Source organism: Stegostoma tigrinum, chromosome 1, assembly GCF_030684315.1.
Source record: "Stegostoma tigrinum isolate sSteTig4 chromosome 1, sSteTig4.hap1, whole genome shotgun sequence".
NCBI lineage: Eukaryota > Metazoa > Chordata > Chondrichthyes > Orectolobiformes > Stegostomatidae > Stegostoma > Stegostoma tigrinum.
Genome location: NC_081354.1, coordinates 75,704,853 through 75,716,975, shown reverse-complemented (window position 1 = coordinate 75,716,975; position 12,123 = coordinate 75,704,853).

The following is a 12,123-nucleotide window of genomic DNA, read 5'->3' as shown; positions in this document are numbered from 1 at the left end:
TACAATTAATCTTTCACTCTTATGCTCTATGGTCTAGAATGCATGTTTCTATTTCTTATGGTTTTCCCCTCAAATTATATAACATCAGAATTACCTACATTAGAATTTTCTGTCCACCTGTTTGCTTATATCATTTACATATCTAAGTCCCATAAGTATTTTTCTTTGTCAAACATCATGTTAAATTTATCAGTAATTTTAACATTGTACCTTTTAAATGCAGCCAAACTTTTGAAAATACTGACAACAATGGTGGACTTAATACTGGCACTCTCTGTTTGAACATTTCATCTTTTTCTACCTTTTTTGGTTCCATTTTAAAACAAAAGGCATTTATATTGTGTCTTTAACACCCAAAACATCTGAAGAAGGTTACAGGGGTGTATTCAGACAAAAAAAGTGCCATCAAGCTGTAGAGGAAGGCATTAGGAATGATCACCAAATTGTCGCTCAAAGTAAAAACCGAAAATACTGCGGATGTTTAAATCAGGAACAAAACCAGAAGTTTCTGGAAAAGCTCAGCCGGTCTGGTAGCACCTGTGAAGAAGATTCAGGTTAAGGTGAGGTGTTCTGTGGAAGGGTCACCAGACCCGAAACATTAATTCTGGTTTTTCTTCACAGATGCTGCCAGACCTGCTGAGCGTTTCCAGCATCTTCTGTTCGTGTTATTGGTCAAAGTAGTTTGGTTTTAAGCACGATCTTTAAAGGAAAAGACTGAGGTGACAAGGTGAAGAGTTTTAAGGAGGACTTAATGGCTGATGCTGGGCACAGGGAAAAGAAGCCACAGCTGGACGAGAGAGCCTCAAGGTTCCCGAGCCCTGGCATCTCTATCTCTTTTAATGTTCCTTGAAACTCATAACTTTGACCAAGCATTTGGGCACCCATTTCAATATCTTCCACAATTAAATAAGAGCAAAATACTGTAGATGGAGGAAATCTGAAACAAACACAGAAGAAACTGGAAGAACTCAGCCACTTCAGAACTGAAGTGTCACATCAAACTCAAAACATTGACATTCTTTGTGTCTCCACAAATGCTGCCAGACCTGCTGAGTTTCTCCAGCTTTTTCGGTCTTTGTGCCATATCGTCTTCTTTGGGTTGGCATTTAAATCATTTTTAAAATTATATTACCATGTTGCGCCTTGGGATATCCTTTCTTTGTCAAAGCACTATGTAACTTCAAAATGCTATTGTTATTGACCCCAAAGGCAAACAGATAAGTATGGCTTCATTCTGTAAACCCATGGGACCAATTGAAAAGCAGGAGTGGATTGCACAATGAACTAGCTATTTCTATTTTCTGCTTCATTCAAATTGAACTTAAATTGATCGTGTGGAGGCAGATAAAGTAGATTGAATCTGCAACAGCAAACGGTCTATAGTGCTGTATTAGTCATAGTTCTTCATGTAGATAAGGCTTGAGTTGTTGACAATAATTGAAAAGTTCACTGAAACTCATCAGATACCTTCTGTGACGTTTGGATGTAAAAGATTTGAAGGCTGAGAACAGGAAGCTTTTCTCTATTTCTGGTCTGTTTTTATCAGATCCAGAAGTGGTAAATTCTCTCACAATATGCTGAACGTATTAAACAGTACTTAATTTACAAGAATACACATCTTTTATCTCAGTTTTCAATTGAGTAAACACGTCAGCAGAAAGTTAATTTAGTTAAACATCACGTTTTGAGGCAACATTGGATCGACCCAATAAATCCAAATGACCTGCCGTCCGTAATAATTGTACCAGAAACACTGAAGTACACAATGTGCATAACCAAATCTGTTCACAATGACCTTTGATCCTTTTGAATGAGATTCCAGAATTGCCTTTCAGGATGTAAAGCCTTTACATTGTGAAATCAAGAATATTAATGCATTGGCAATATCTGAAGTTCTGAAGTTTTTATAAGGGCACAATTTATAGTTAGATTTCACCTAATGTATTGGCATCCATCATTACATTTTATAATGTTCTTGAAAAACTAACCATGTTAAATTTTATTGGGTTTCTTTTCCATTTCTTTACATTTTTTTTCTCCCTGAAGCCACTTGAACATGTTGAGGAACAGAGTGAAGGACAGGGAGTAACAACACTTATTATTTTATTGAATGGTTCTTGATATGAAGCTCAGCAGGCTGTGTCAGCCAATCAGCGGCTCAACATCTAACTGACCTGTCGAACCCTTTATATATAAATTCAGATTATTTTTCTATTCCTAAAATATGAGTTTTGGCTGTTCTTAACAAGTTCCATGTTATTCTACGGTGTAGAATTTTGTGAGTTTTCAGAGTAATGAAGGTTAAATGTGTTTTTTTTTTCAGGACAGTAATGTTCAAAATTCCTGAGACATTGGGCCTGGCATCTATTGTCATAGAGCAGGCACAATGGAGACGACTGGATGAATGAAGAAAAATTAGATTGTTTCAAGTATCACAGTGGCCCCCAGAAAAATGGATCAGGTCCTTGGATTAGAATAGAGTTGTGATTCATGTACGGGATTCAGGACTGAGGTTAGGATACCTGGAATTGCAGTTGCAAGGGGTTAGAGATTAGAGGTCAAGTGGAAGATTAGGGTTTGTGAGTGACTGCATGTTAAGCAGATTTGACACTAGTGCTGCTATTATGGAACTTAGTGCTCCAGCTATTTCCATCTCCTAACTATGTATGACTACACAAATTTCATCAACAGGAAGGATTCCATCTCAAGTGTTATTGAAAGGATAATCAACTACTTTCAATTAGTTGCTGACTGTTTTTTATTTGCTGTTGTTACAATTGGCAGTTTCTGGGGTATACCGAAATAAGTGGTGTGACAGGAGCTGAATTATGTTGTCCTTTCTTCAAGGCCAGTTGTGTAGACTACTTAGCATTCCTCTTGGAATTCAGCATACCTGAGAGAATGAGGAAGGTGCATGAGCAGCAGGACAAGCTTCTCGGGGAAGAAAGAAGAGGGGAGGGTTCAAAGATGAATGAGAGACGAGCTCGCAGGGAAAGAATAAATTCATTCAGATTGTACGGGTAGCATTTTTGAACCTTGTTGAGCATCATATGTTGAGATGTCAAAATTATAATGAGTATAATCCTCAGCCACATTCCACAAACACATGTATAACCTCAGAACAGGGGGAAGATGTCATTGGTAATGGTTGTGAAGGCATCAGCCATCTTGAACCATCATGCATTTTCTTCTTCTAAGCTGGAGCTGGGAATGTTTGCAACATCTAGCAATTTGCGATTCACTATTGTCTAAATTAGGAGTTGGAAGTGGTGGGGTGCTCGCCGAAGCTCTGTATTGAAAAAGAGCTCACTTAATTCTGTATTGCTAGATAGCTGCAAAAGCGATCAAAAGGCTGTACCAGGATAGGAGGCTTCCACATGCCACTGACTTCATGACCATTGTTTTGCGAGTGCCATATGTCAATTCTAACATGACTAAACAGGATAAATGGAGGAAGGATGCTCCTGATGACCAGGGAGTCTGGAAGCAGGTGCCATAGTCTTTAAGTTTTGGGGAGGCCATCTAGCACTCAGACCTGGAGAAATTTCTTCACCAAGAACTGGTAAGCCTCTGGAATTCACTGCCGCAGAAAGCAATTGAGGCTGGCATGTTGAATGTTTTAGCCATCCTTACCTGTTCTGGCCTACATGTGACTCCAGACCCACAGCAATGTGGTTGACTCTTAATTGCTGTCTGGTCAATTAGGGATGGGTAATAGATGCTGGCTGAGCAAGTGACACCCTCATTCCATAAAAGAATAAAAAATGTATTCAAGAAGGAACTAGATCTAGTTCTTAGGGCTAAAGGCATCAAAGGAAATGGGCACACAGTGGAAACAGGTTGTTGAGTTGGATAATCAGCCATGATCATATTGAGGGGTGGATCAGGTTTGAAGGGCCAGGTGCCTAGTCCTGCTCCTATTTTCTATGTTTGCATGTTTCGAAGATGTTGGCAAACAAAAGTGATTCCTCTTGTTCATTCAGCTGGTACTATGAATTAAATAGTGAAATTTACATTTTTAAAATAATATTTATTGTAAGTTTAGTTTTCCAGTTTTTGAGTTAGTAACTGGTGGATTTTCTCTGTGTCTGATGTTAATGGTTAATTGGTAAGCTTTTCTGTAGTCATGGTGATTTATTTTTAATCAGTTTTTGAGACCTGGATTAGGAGTGAATGCATTAGTGTACACCACAAATGGATTTTTGTTCATCTTGGATTGTTTTGCTGTCCAGCAAGTTAAGTGATGGGCTTTCAAGGTTTGTTAGAGACTTCTGAAAGGTTTTCTAAGCTTAAAGGAAACACACATAGCTTAGAGAGGAAAACTTTCGGTTTCTGTTTATACTTTGAGTTGGGCACTGCTGCTGTCCGCAGTATTAACCCTTTCAGATCCGTACACAACAGCTTCTTCTCATGTTATAATAGATGCTGAAACATTGGTCACAAGATGCTGATTAATGTTAGGGCCCAGAATGTTCTACTGGAACTGCCCACCACTCCTAAGTTAGGAAATATGCTGCAGGCTCTGGGCAAAAGCCCTTGCCAGATAAGAGCTGTACACCTTCATGTCCTTCAACATTGCACATAGGCTTTCTGGCAGGTCCACTAATATATCAAACATTTAATTGTTGCAACAGTCTTCAACTGCTGACTGCCTAATAAAGTGCTCATCAGCTGCAGAACCCATGAGTTACATGGCTCATTCGCAAATTAACTTCTGCATTACCCTTGCCCTGCTTGCAGCCCATTTGTGCCCAGTGTCTCAGCAAATCCAAGCTCTACCTTTGAATCACCCACAGTACTAGTATTGAAACAGGAGGTTGCGAATCTGATGTTGAGTGATGGCATTTCTTCTTCACTTGTCTTCTTGTTCTCTCACCTGTTGCTCTTCCTTCTCCTCATTCTATTCTGAAATACAACATGCTGCAACTGAAAAACAACTATAAAAACTATAAACTAAGGAAGGGTCCCGACCTAAAACACCAGCTTTCCTGCTCCTCTGATGCTGCCTGGCTTGCTGTGCTCCTTCAGCTCCACACAATGTTATCACAAACGAGTTACCAGTGTTTTGATGATTAATTACATCAGACTAAACTTACTAGATCATAACATATTTGTAGTGTGTTGCATGTTTGTTAGGATGCAAAATTGCATAGAGGGGATGATGCCAGAGAGTTTGTCCACAGCTTTGCTGAATTGGATGGTAATTTATAACCTCAGGTATGGTGGTTTAAATTCTCACAGCTGAACAAGTCAACATTTCTTTCTTGCCAGGCTCAACATTTCTTTTTCTTTTTCCCAAGATGCTCCTTCCTCCACCTAAATGCTGTTTAGATGCAATTCAACATGTTTAAGCAGCTTTTTTTTGGCACTTTTATTTTGTATGAACTGGGAATATCAGCTTAGCAACCTATCCAATTGCAGAAATAGTATTAAACCCAGAGATAGCAGGCACTGCTGATGCTGGAGAGTCTGAGATAATGAGGTGTAGAGTTGGATGAACACAGCAGGCCAAGCAGCATAAGAGGAACAGAAAAGCTGACGTTTCGGGTCAGGGCCCTTCTTCAGAAAACGCCGAAACGTCAGCTTTTCTGCTCCTCTGATGCTGCTTGGCCTGCTGTGTTCATCCAGCTCTACGCCTTGTTATCTCAGCATTAAACCCAGCCCTTGTTTGTTTGATTTCACACCTCAACCCCCAAATAATTACACACTTGATTGCGTTGCAACCCAGAGGGGCAACATTACCTGACTTTTTATCTCCTTAGTTTTGGTTAACCTGTGCTTAATTGCTGTGTCTGATCTTTTTAACTCAGTACAGATAAGAAGTGGAAGAAAAATAACATTTTACTTACTGAGCTCTGTTTAAAATTTGACTTGTAAGCTCCTGAACCAGTGTTGAAATTGAATAATTGATCCTTTTGGAATACTTACACATAGCAAACAAGGGATGCACAAATGGAAAGTCTGAGCTGCTTGGCCTGCTGTGTTTATCCAGCTCTACGCTTTGTTATCTCGGATTATACAGCGTCTGTAGTGCCTGTTATCTCTGACACAAATGGAAAATGTTCAGCCATGATTATAGTGAATGTCAGCACATGTTTGTATGGCTAAAAGGCCTATTGCTGTTCCTAGACCCCATGTTCATACTTGGAATCTTTACTGCAAATATGGAGAGAAACAGAGTTAATGTTTCAGGTTGAGATAACCTTGAGCTCCTAAGGGACACCCTTTTTCACTGAATGTCCTGAAAATGCCATCTATACCTAAATTCAATACTCCTACAACTGGCTCAATGTACAGGGGGAGTAATAAATAATATATATCCTTTCAGAATATTTTCCAATACAATATTTTGCTGCTGCAGTGCTTTATTTTGGAGTGTACTTCAATCTAATCAAGCCAATACAAATTGAGCTTGCAGGCAGCAGAAATGATTTTGTTTGTAGAAATAACAAATTGTTCCGAAGGACTTTCCAATAGAGTCAGAAAACAGGAAGAAGTATTACATTCAAACCAAGCACCAAGTACAGGTTAATTATGATTGAATTGTGATGAGTAAAATCAAACAACATTTCATTTTCATCAACATAAGGTAATGGGTGATAAACTCTCTCCCTATGAACCAACTACTAAAGAGTTCAGAATGCTGTTCCAGAAACAATTTTAGCTGATCACAGAGCGAAAATTGATTGACAATAAATAATCATGCCGAAAGAATCTGCTTGAATTTGTTGATGAGGTGACATGGTGGCTTGGGGATATCAGATAAACTTCCAGGTGGCATTTGACAAAGTACGGCATAAGTTTCTGTTAGCTAAAGCTGAAACTCATTGAAATGAGTTTCATTGAATTTTGTGAAATTCATTGAAATGTCATGTACTTGGCCTGGTTAGGAAATACACAGAACAGGAAACAGACAGGTTGGTTTTGTCTCACCCTGGCAGAACTTGCCAGTGAGCCTGGAAGTTGTCTGGGGTCTGCTGGGGATTTGTGCTGGTTGGCTGAAACTGGTTGTGTGGTGGTGAGCAGGTTCATTAATGTGACTGACCTGGGCCTGCTGTTGGATTGTATGGTGGTGGACAGCTCTGACTTTGAGAAGCATGCATCGCCTGATAGTCATGCAGAAATGCCGGAACAGGTAGCAGCTGTGGAGAGAGAAGCAGAGGTGATGTTTAAAGTTAATAATCTTTTGGAGAGATGAAAATGGATCAACCTGAACTTTTAACTCATCTCTCTCAACAGGTACTGTTGAGAGTATATCCAATTCAGTACATCCAAAATTTTCTCTGTTTATTGTTGTACCTGGATGGAAATTCCAAAGTGATATCGAAAGTTTGTCTGTCACAAACAGATTTCAACATAAGCAAAAAGGAGATCATCCATTTTGGATCCCTTGCAAAAAACAGAGCAACTGTGTGCTTTCTAAATGGCAAATATCATGAAACAACTGATGGCCCAGGTACACAGATCATTAAATGTTGTGAACAGCTATAGAATATAACTACACAGACCCCATAATACGCAGAGCTTTATATCTAATGGAGAGAACACAAGGGGATACAGTTCATGCGTCATCTATTCACAACCCTGATTCCGCACTGAGAATACTGTCCCATTAGGAAGGATACAGGAACTTGCATGTTGTATTGTTGCCAATTATGTTCTGCCCTTTTCCTTCCAGGTGATAGAGGTTATGGGTTTAGAAGGTGCTGTTGAAGGAACCTTGATGAATTTCTGTAGTGCAATGTTTAAATGGTACACACTGCGGCAACCATGTGTTGGTCCTTGAGGGATGGAATGTTTAAGGATGTGGTGCCAATCAAATAGCTTGTTTTGTCCTGGATGGTGTCAATCTTCTTGAGTACTGTTGGAGCTTTAGTCTTCCCTGCAAAAGCAAAATATTCCCTTACACCCCTGACTTGTGCACAGATTTTGGGCAAGTAAGATCTAAGTTACTCGCTACAGAATCCTGAGTCTCTGACCTCTTCTTATAACCTCAATGTTTATATATTTGGTCAAGTAACCACCATGATATTGTTAGTGGGCATTTAGTGGTGGTAATGTTGTTGAAAGTCAAGGCATGATGGTTAGAGCCTCTCTTGCTGAAGATGATCATTTGTGTGGTGCAAATGTGAGTCTGTTAGCCCAAACTTGGATATCGTACAGATCTTGATGCATTTGGACATGGACTGCGTCAGTCTCTGAGGATTTGTGAATGGTGATAAACATTAAACAATCATTGGCTAACCTGTGTCCTTCGCACAACCATTTTCAACTGCTTTGTCAATTACGTTCTCTCTATTATAAGTCAGAAGTGGAGATGACTGCACAATGTTCAATATCATTTAATGGTAGTCCATCGGCTTTCACTGTGCAGACAGGAAAGGAGAGATCTCCCTAGTATCCAATGGAGGCACTCTCCCCAAGTTTGACTCACCATTTAACTTTCACCTCTGGCCTCTCAAGGTTGGTTCTCTACCTCTCTCACTTACTGGGGTCTCCAAGCCAGTTCTGTCCAAAATACTGTACTTAAGTTTGCGTCTGGGATTCATGACTATTTAACATCAGAGCTTCTGCATATGTTTATAACTTCTTGGAAAGTCAGATTCTTTTCCCTTAACAGTTGTATTAGGATTACATTAGGATCTCATGGGGCTAAGGTAATGCTGTCTTTGGTGAGATCATCTTTCGGGGCTCCTGTACTCTGGATTCCCGCAAACTGTGTTAATGTGGGCATAAATGTGCTGTTTTTCACCTTGAGCTTTAAAATTAAAATATACCATTCATGTTTGCTTACTTGAAGATTTTAAAGATTTCCTTCCAAGTTTTCAAAATTTCTGCAGTCTAACTTTTTGAGATTTGCAACAGTCTCCTGATAACAGTGATGAAAATAGTTAAGTGTAGCTGCTCTGGTTTGTAAATTAAAACAACCAGGTTCTGTTTCATGTTGCCTTTCATTCAACCACAGCTAGAACAGGAGAGTTCACAGTCAACAGTTACAGCACATACATGGGATAACCAGTGATTTAGTCTTGAAGAAGCTGCCCAAACCTAGGCATTGTCTTAATAGCCACTCAGACATACCTACTATTTTGAAAACTAGCACCTTTCAGTTGTAATAACATGGAAACAGTAACATTTGTCCACAGAAGGGCTAGCAGAAAGACAGAGCTAAAGGACACGTTGCAAATATTGTGGGGGACATCAGAAAAACCAAAGAAGGCATGCCCAGAAAACAATGTTTTAATGCAAGAAAGTAAACCACTTGGATGCAATTGCTTAAGTCGGAAGAAAATGAACAAGACTATAAACCCTGCAGAGATGATTGCTGCAGAAATGCTAATTCTGATAAATCAGAAAATGGATACTGTAAAGGTGTTGGATTGAGATTCAGACAATTAACAAAAATTGGTGGAAAAGCTCAGTAGATCTGAAGGTATCTGTGAAGAGAAATCTGAGTCACTGTTTCAGGTCTGGAGACCCTTCCTCACAATTAAGTTTCTGATTTACAGCAGCCGCAGTCCTTTTCAGTTTTTACGCCTTAACACAGGTTGGCTATGTTAAATCTAAAGAAGAAAAATGGTTTGTAACTATTATTATGTCAACAGCAGAACAAGAACACCAAATTAAAATGAACTGTCAGATAGAAACTGGTGCGTTCCACAACATTACAAGTTTTGAAGACCTGTGTAAAGTTACACCAGATGGTGATTCAAAAATGAAACTCTCAAAGTGAAGCCCTGTGATGTCAGAAAGCTCACCCATAGAGGTTAAATTAATCTGAGAACAAAATGTTATGGCAAGCATGAATAGTAGAATTCCAGATACTATGGCACAAACCTAAACCCACTGACCTTAGCAGAAGCAAACCGAAAGCTTGGACTAGTAACTGCAAATGTACCAGAAGAGATTTAGAATATTTCACTGGCCACATTGACTGATGACAGACAAGGACCAAAAAAAAAATTACCCTTCTGGACACAGCTAATGCAACTAAAGGAAAGAGATGTCTATTGCAACAGCATACATCAGCAATGTCAGAAGAGAAGATTTCAAAACCGAAACAGGGAGCATATCATTCCAAGCAGGTGGTGTTGGAGGAAAAGCTAGCAAACTATGTGTACTACACAAGATCTTGGAGGCTTGCATGTAAAGAAACTGACAGAAATGGCACTAAATGGAACAGCAAATATTTGTTAATGCATGAGAACAATTGAGTGCACAACTTGGGTAACTCACAGTTATAAAAGCCAGAGTACACAGATTTTTTTTTGTTTATTATAAAAAGTGGAATATTTACGTTGAAATGCAATCACGTACAAATTTCTTTCATGGCTTTCTGTGGTCATGTGGCAATCACCGAAGGCAGGCATCCAACCAGTTCTAATAAAGACTGAGTCGTAAGCAACATTGAGCTCCCTGAAAATGTGACACCAAGAGTAAAAACATCAAGAAACTTCAGGAATAAAGTGCATAAATCATTCACAATTAGCTGGAAAGTACAAACAATTCTCAAAGGTGCTAGTGGCATGCCAGGTTTTATTGGAAGTCAGGCAGAAAGCCAGCCCAACCATAGAGTACGGGTCAGATCTCGTTTCAAATAAATGTTGTGTTGTGTTTTGGATGCCTCACCCTAAGAAAGAAAGGAAATGCCAATTTATGTAACCAAGAAGCCAGAATTTATGAGAGGAGATCAAGTAACTTGGGTTAAACTTCTGGTCTGGTGGATTGTAAAAGTGGGAAAGGGAATGAGTGGTACAGACATCTGTAACAGTTGGCGAGGCTGATAGGAAAAAGATTCTTCCCTCTAGTAGGTTAATCCAGAAAAGAACAGCTTAGTTTTAGAAAATTTAACTGAACACGTTCCAAAGATTTCTTCAAAATAATGGTTGCAGAAATGTGCTGCCATGACCACAGTTGCAAAATCAATCAAAGTGCTGAACGTAGATAGTTTGGAGGTAAGAGTACTGAAGGATATGAAGAAAAAACAAGAGTGAAACTGAGAGTAAAAGGCTAGAGAGCGGCTAATTGTAATAGAGTGGATCACTTCTACTGCCTTAGGTTGCATTCTTGTGGCCACATCACGAAAAGGCAAGAGAGCATAAGGAAAGCTCAAGGCCCGACACAATTTAATTCACGTAGACATTAAGCACAATGTCTCCCAATCTTTCAAATTAATTCTCTTCTGTTTGCGAAAGCGCTATGCCTGGCATAGTACGGCTAGATGCAAAATAAGATTAATTTTTCTTACCCCCAACAATGCCTTTTAGTTCCACTCTCAGAATAGCACATCCTTGCCGGACTAAGAAGGAAGTCAAATGCCAATTTATTTAACCAAGAAGCCAGAATTTATAAGAGATCAAGTAGCTTGGGTTAAATTTCTGATATTGTGGAATGTAAAAGTGGGAAAGGGAATGAGTGGTACAGACATCTGTAACAGTTGGCGAGGTTGATAGGAAAAGATTCTTCCCTCTAGTAGGTTAATCCAGAAAAGAACAGCTTAGTTTTACAGAACTTAACCCCAACAATGCCTTTTAGTTCCAGTCTCAAAATAGCACATCCTTGCTGGACTAGCTTTATTCATTTCCCATCCTAATTTCACTGTGATATCACCAAAATGTTACATTAGGAACAGTTTTCCACTTAGGAACATGTTTCCTTGAGGGAAAATTGGAACAACAAAAATTCATCTCACATAGAATGTTGACCGCGGATAATAAAAATATTTCAGTTCACTTCTTATTTAAAAGATGATTACCTACCCCAGCCACTGATTATTATTATTTCCTCAACTGATTCTCTGGATAATATAAAGGAAACTTTGTTCCCTCAGCAGCTTTGACATTGGCTGATTTCTGGAAAAATATTAATGGGATGTCTCTGTTTTAAGAGGTCCTCTACAATTTTTAATATTTTTAATACTTTTATTTTAAATTGACCTTAGCAGCCTGGGCCACCAGAACCACTTCACAGGCCAATTGCTGGCCAGAACTATGTCAAGATCATCAAAACCTACCTGGTGCACTGCACTAACTCGCAGTGCATTGCTGGGAGACCATGCAGTGTGTTCGCGGTGTACGCAGCAAGAAATGCTTTCACATTTACCGATCACCGTGCCACACACCA